We start from the raw sequence: 7,000 nt of genomic DNA, 5'->3' as shown, positions 1-7,000 counted from the left end.
ATCTATCTATCTATCTATCTATCTATCTATCTATCTATCTATCTATCCATCCATCCATTTATTTCAACATTCAATTTCATTTCTCATTATGACCCCACGTCTTAAATTCTGTGCATAAAGTAACACCTAGATTTTTTTCTTAGAAGAATTTTGATCCTAAACAAACAAACAAAAAAATCTTGCCCCTGAAACCAAAATGGCAAAGAAACTGGCAATACAGCTTCACAGAACTTAGGGAATTAACATTTCAGAGTTGTGTCATCTCCCTATGGTCAATTATTGATAAATACCTGAGGTTAAGATCCACACTCTTCTCATGCAAACCTAAAGTTAGTCCCAAATAAAATTAAATAAGATTTGAGGGGTCTCCTCTATTGTCATCTCAACTTCTAGTTAAAATTTTTAGCCAAAATTTTTTCATGTGTGAGAATCTGCCCAATAAAGTAGGGTAAATATTTTCATTCTTCCTTTTCTTTCACTTAATCCCCTTTCTCTCACTAAAAAGACTTCATCTTTCTGTTGTCCTATCACACTGCAATGCTTCTAAATGGCAAGCAGAGATAACTATCATTATAAAATATGTTCTTACCAATGATTATGACAATAGCTCATGGGCTACCTAAGATGACAGCACAGGTTTTCTGAAACCATAAATCATATAAGTTGTTCAGAATAATTTTGATGCTCTACTATTCATTGCCTTTCTACCCAGAGCCAATTGAAACAAATTAAAAAAAAATCTACCTACAATAGAAATAATTAGGTAAAATAAAAAATTCCTCAAGAAATGATGACTAATAGAAATATGTCCTTCTTCCAATCAGCCCAACAAAAATTGCCTCAGTGAGTCATTTTTTTTTTTTTAATTTGAAACAAGATCCCTTTTCTTGGTCTATAAAGCCATGTATGCAGATTTGTGTTTCTTATGGTTGCCATGAATCTGGAAGCTGTCACTGCATCTGGGAGGGCCAACTATGACTTTGCAAAGCCATATTTAAAAATGTAACCAAAGCCAAGTACTCCTCTAGAATTAGTGAGGTATATTTTAGGTTCTGAGAGAGAGGTATGCTCAGGGCTTAAACAAGCAATCAAACTTTTCAGGATCCCAGTAGCAAAATTACCTTTATTTATTTGTCTAGAAAAAAACAAGAGAGAGAGGGGGTGCCTGGGTGGCTCAGTCATTAAGCGGCTGCCTTCAGCTTGGGTCATGATCCCAGGATCGAGCCCCGCAGCAGGCTCCCTGCTATGCAGGAAACCTGCTTCTCCCCCTCCCACTCCCCCTGCTTGTGTTCCTGCTCTCGCTGTCTCTCTGTCAAATAAATAAAATCTTAAAAAAAAAAAAAAAGAACAAGAGATAGAGAAGAGAAAAATGGGGGAACTTGTTACTTATTTCACTATGCTGGGAGGGCTCTCAAGGAAAAAAAAAAACAAAAATCAATGTTAAAGATTAAGCATGATTGTAAATAAAAATTATATTTTTCATCTCTCTGAACAGATTATATTTGGACAATGTTTTCATTCAATCTCCAGCCTTTTCTTCTGTTTCATGTTATCAAAGAACTTGTTTCTCTTGGGAAGTCACTCTTTAGACTATTTTCTGCCTGAAACTAGTCAAATAGGAACAGGCACTTCCCAGAGTAATTGAGAAAGGAGATAATAGAAACATTTTCTATTTACCTCAGACTTCACTCTGGGGCTCTGAGTATATACATGAAATAATTATTATTCAATGGATTCCAAGTAGTATGTTGGGATCTGGAGTGCCATAGGAAAGACTGCATTTAAGACCAGGCCTCAATTTATCCAGCGTTAATGCGCATCCCTGCAAATCACTTAAGTTGGCTTCCACAATTTTCTTATCCTATAGTATCATTTTTCTCATTTTATCAGCTTATACCAAGCTCTGATCGTGAAATATCCTATCATACCTCTCTATCTCCATTTTGATGCATTATTTAAATCTCTGTTCAATTCCCATTTTTTCAATGCATAAGGGACAGACGCTTTTTCTTCTAAAAAGGTGGTTGGTTTGCCCAAAATAATTTTTGAGTAAAGTTAGACATACACTTCACAACTTACACCAACATTAAATAAAATAGGTTAAATATCCAAATATAAAATGCAAGCCAAAAGAAAACTAGAAGGAAATGTATATAGCTATGTATTCAATCAGGATGCAGAATACCTTTCTTAAGCAATGACACAAAAATAGGTACTATACAGGCAATGTTGTATAGTACTTACAAATATATTCTCAGATGTCAAACCATTCTAATTTTGTCCCTATTATTGACAAACTATGTAACTTTAGGCAGGCTACTTAACCCCACTGAGCCTTGATTTGCTTCTTGGAAACAGGATAATAGTAGGATTCTCATCATGGAGTTGTTAAGAAAACTAAAGGAGACAATGAATGTAAAGTACGTAGCATAGTGCTTGGCTAATAAAAAGCATTCAGTAAATATTAAAATATTATTACTGTTATGTTTATAAAGAAAAAAATATTGAATAAATTTGACTATATGCCCACATAGAGGAAATTAACATGCAACCAATGCATAAATATACATGGCTGCCAGTGAATTAATATTCTTAACTATAGAAAACTCTTTAATAGTCAATTAAAATTTTTGAACATCCACTTAAAATGATTAAAAAATAGAAAAGACACAAAAGGAGGAATATAAACTTCCAATATTATTTAAAGATTATTAACTGGTAATCAAAAAATGTAAATTAAATTAGGAGAACAAACCATCTTCACCAATTAACTTGGCAAATATTTATATTTTTAAGTTATAAGAACAATTTGGTAAGTGGGCAAACTGTACTTTTAAAAATGCTATGGATAGACATATAAATTGATACATCTTTTCTGGTGAACAATGATATGTTTTCTTATTTGCACATTTCCTTTTATTAATAGTTTAAATGTTTCTTTAAAAATTTAATGTATTTTATTATTTATTCTTTTAAAAAATATTTTATTTATTTGTCAGAGAGAGAGAATACAAGCAGGGGGAACAGTAGGCAGAGGGAGAAGTGGGCTCCCCACTCAGCAGGGAGCCCGATGTGGGACTCGATTCCAGGACGCTGGGATGATGACCTAAGCTGAAGGCAGACGGTTAACCAACTGAGCCACCCAGGCATCCAAAATTTAATGTATTTTAGAAATTGAAATTATCTCTCTATATATCTGTGTGAAATATATATGTATGCAATATCTATACATATCTATACATAAATAGTATTTCTCAATATAATTGTATATTATTTGAGAGAACATATATTTTTGGGGGGTTAGCTCAGTGATGGGTATTAAGGAGGGCACGTATTGCATAGAACACTGGGTGTTATACACAAACAGTGAATCATGGAACACTACATCAAAAACTAATGAGGTACTGTATGGTGACTAACATAATAAAAAAATTAAAAGAACATATTTTTAAGATGGAACATGATTCTAAACCCTGATGAACTCTTATTTGTGGAAAGCCAGTCAAAGAAGGAGTAAGGAAAGCAAAAAGGTGAAACAAAGGTCAGGAAAACTATTCTCAATGATTATTTTATCAATTTTTATTAAATATGGATTTGTTTATTTATTGGTTTATTATTGTTGCTTTTAAAAGTTTGACATATCCTTAAGCAAGATGCCCTGGAAGAGAAGAGGTGATTATGCCTGAGAAAGAAGATTAAGAGGGAACAGTTGAAGAAATCGAGGAAAAGAAAGGAAGAATTTGGAATGGGAGCAATATGGCAAAAACGGAGCATCCCCAGAGAAAATGACAAAGAAAGAAATCTGGGGTGGTGGAAGGGGTTGAGGCTTTAGAAATAGGATTTTATAATCTTCTGCTACATATTCAGGAATTTAGTTCCCTTTCTCTGAGTGCAAACTTTCAAAGTATTTGGCTGAATATAACTAAATATCTTTTGTAAGTTATGGCTTTGGTTAATCTTAGAAAAGGGTAGAATGAAAGAGAATAAATACACTGCCAAGATAAGTGGTGACTTAACTGAGAGGAGATCATCAAAACAGAGAAGGGAATGAAAGAAGACCATAGAACTAATGATTTTATAAACCATTGGTATTTCCATAGTTCACAGGATAGGACTGAAAGATTACTGAACACCCAGATAGCTATTACCTAAATTACTCAGGCAGGGTCCAGGCATCTTAAGAAGGCTAATAGTGTGCCAGGCATGCAAACAACTAATCAATTAACAAACAACTGCTAACTTTCAGGCGAGGCAGAATAAAGCAAGTGCTATGTACTTATAGTGTGATGGGGAGAGGGGCAAATACTTATAAGAACACCCCCCATTTTCTAGGTCAATTCTGAAAGCAGAGAAATTCTGAGAGAAAAGAAAGCAGATCCAGGAGCTGTTCCAGCTTGAAGATGTTGTCAGCTAGATGGATAAGCTGACAACAGTACTTCAAGGACAGGCTTATGCCTACAGGAACAACTCAGTAGGTCCAAATGGATATGGTTTAAAACAGCATTGTTAGCTTTGGTCTGAAGAGTAATTTAAATACTTGAAAGGTAACCAAGGCAGTATATACAAAGCCCATCCCTGGGGTGCCTGGGTGACTCAGTGGGTTAAGCATTTGCCTTAGGCTCAGGTCATGATCCCAGGGTGCCTTAGGCTCAGGTCGTGATCCCAGGGTCCTGGGATCAAGCCCCGCATTTTCCTGGGATCGAGCCCTGCACTGGGCTCCCTACTCTGCGGGGAGCCTGCTTCTCCCTCTCCCGCTGTCTGCTGCTCCGTCTGCCTGTGTGCTTGCGCTCTCTCTCTGTCAAATAAATAAATAAAATCTTAATAAATAAATAACTCTTAAAAAAAAAAAAAAGCCCATCCCTGAGGATCTTTCAATATGGGGATGGTTAAGAAACTTCAAGGTTAAAACTTAAAATTCCAACCAACAGAGAGTCTTCTAATACAGAGAGTCTTCTAATTCACAGTATTAAAACACAGGTAGGTAACATGCATAGAGGTAATCACACTATTTATACTCTCCCTCATCCTTGCCAGAGAGGAAAGTAGAATTGAGGAGGATAGGAATGGCAGAATATGAGGGCATAGAAGCTTTAAGGGACCATGAAGATGGCTGGACCACCCTGTGTGGAGTTGATGTGATTAAGTGGAAAACTGGTGCCATTGGATTCAATCTCAGCTCAGCTACAAACCCTAGCTATTTATTTTGCTTTATTAATTCTCTAACATTAAAAAGGAATATTATACCCATTGCAGGGCAATGGTATAATGGTGAGAATTAAACAATATGCAAGGTGCCTGGTACAAACCAGTTGTTCAATTAATGGATGCTATTACTTACTGTGGAAAGAAGGGGTGAGCATACAGAAAGACACATTTGGGGGCCTTTCTTATTGCTTCTGCAGGAGACAGAGTAACCTGTTGAGGTTACTTTCTGTTCTTTGATCCTCAGTTTTTCACAAAGGCAGTACAAAGGGAACCTATTCTTCCCTTTGCAAAGACAAGGAAATAAGTACTTCAAAATAAGACTCTTTTATAGCTTTCAAAACATAAAAAAACAAAGGAAAATATCTTCATCATTTAAGACCCAAAGCTTTATCCACAGAAGTCAGACCAGTGTGCTGTTTCTCCCCATATTAATCTTGGAAGATTCAGACTTTAAAAAAAAGATTAAAAAAAGAAAAAAACCATTAATATATCTCTTTGCTTTGGAGCAGTAATCATTTTGGCCTTTCCCTGAGTTCTCCTCAGCTGCTCCCAGCATTGCTACCTGTTGGCTCTTTCTTGCCTTTTGTTGCAGTTCTTTCTTCTCCATGCCCTGGCGTTTGTCTGAGACCTCCTACACTCTTACTTAGCTTCTTTCTCTTCAATCCCTGATCTCTTTTGGACTGCAGACATTCTATTTTTATTTTACCTTAAATTCCCTTGGCTAATATCACTTGTTCAGCTGCTTAAAGGTACAGGAGCAAACCCACTATTTCAAGAACAGAAATTGTGTGTGTGTGTAAAATGTTGGAAATTGATGACGTTATATATTATCTACTATCTTTAGATCAATATGAAAATAAAATTTTGGAATGAAATGGTCCTTCAGGTCTTTGGCAAAAAGAAAATATTTTTCTCAGTGTCTGTTGGACAAATATCATTAATGTTTCAATTGTAAAAATTTCCCTTCCATATACATTATTATAAGTGCCTGGCTTTCAAGACCTGTAATCTGTGTTAGTTTGTCATATGCAACCTCATTCCTTCCTTTATGCATTCCTTCTTTTCTAGTCAGGACAGTTTCTCAATGAATCTTCTAGAAGCAAGGCTAATTTCTGTTTTTTGCCTTTCCTTATCCCACTACTTCGAATTGTCTATGTGACTTTCAATTTAGCCACTCTTACGCATTTTAGACAATGTATTTCAGGCCACGCATCCTCCATAAACCTTCTCCAACACAGCCAGCCTACAGTTACGTGTCCTTAACTGACCTCACACAGCACCATATGCTCAAGATGACTTCCTTATACTGGCACATTATACACCTTGGCATAAAGACAGGTTTTTGACCTGGTAAGAACCCAGTGAATGAATCCAATCTTCCACTCGCAGCAGCATGAGCATGACACTGGCATCATATAAAATTGGAATTGAAGTCCACCTCAGCCACTGACTGCTTTAACTTTCTGATGCTTCTCACTTATGAAATCATAATAATGCCACAGTACAGGATTGCTCTGAGATATGAAAATGATATATAACTTACGATCAAACAGTTGATCAAGAAATGTTAATGTTTTGTATCAATATACCTGAAATTGAAGACCCCATAGTGCCTGCAATATAACCCTGAGGACAGCCATTGTATTCATAATGCTACCAGTACAAGCTAGCCAAGACAAGAGTAAATCTTTGGGTAAAATCAAATACTCTGGTGCTTATTTGATTCTTTTTAACTAGTATAAAATGATAAATTTAGAAGCCAACTTAAAATATCCTTTTAAGATATACATAATCA

The 7,000-nt window shown here is 35.7% G+C and overlaps 1 long non-coding RNA gene across 1 annotated transcript in view; it reads right to left on the bottom strand.

Moving 5' to 3' along the window:
• LOC118004475 overlaps positions 1–5,836 on the bottom strand; it is a 162,526-nt gene extending 156,690 nt beyond the window's left edge. The window contains exon 1 of the long non-coding RNA XR_004677590.1: positions 5,339–5,836. This is a non-coding gene — a long non-coding RNA (uncharacterized LOC118004475). The remainder of the gene's footprint in view (positions 1–5,338) is intronic.
• Between the last annotated feature and the right edge of the window lie 1,164 nt (positions 5,837–7,000).

The sequence above is a fragment of the Mirounga leonina genome, unplaced genomic scaffold, assembly GCF_011800145.1.
Source record: "Mirounga leonina isolate KUSES-001 unplaced genomic scaffold, KU_Mleo_1.0 Mir_93, whole genome shotgun sequence".
Classification (NCBI taxonomy): domain Eukaryota; kingdom Metazoa; phylum Chordata; class Mammalia; order Carnivora; family Phocidae; genus Mirounga; species Mirounga leonina.
Note: the sequence above shows the minus strand (reverse complement) of the source record. Positions and strands in the feature narration are given on the sequence as shown.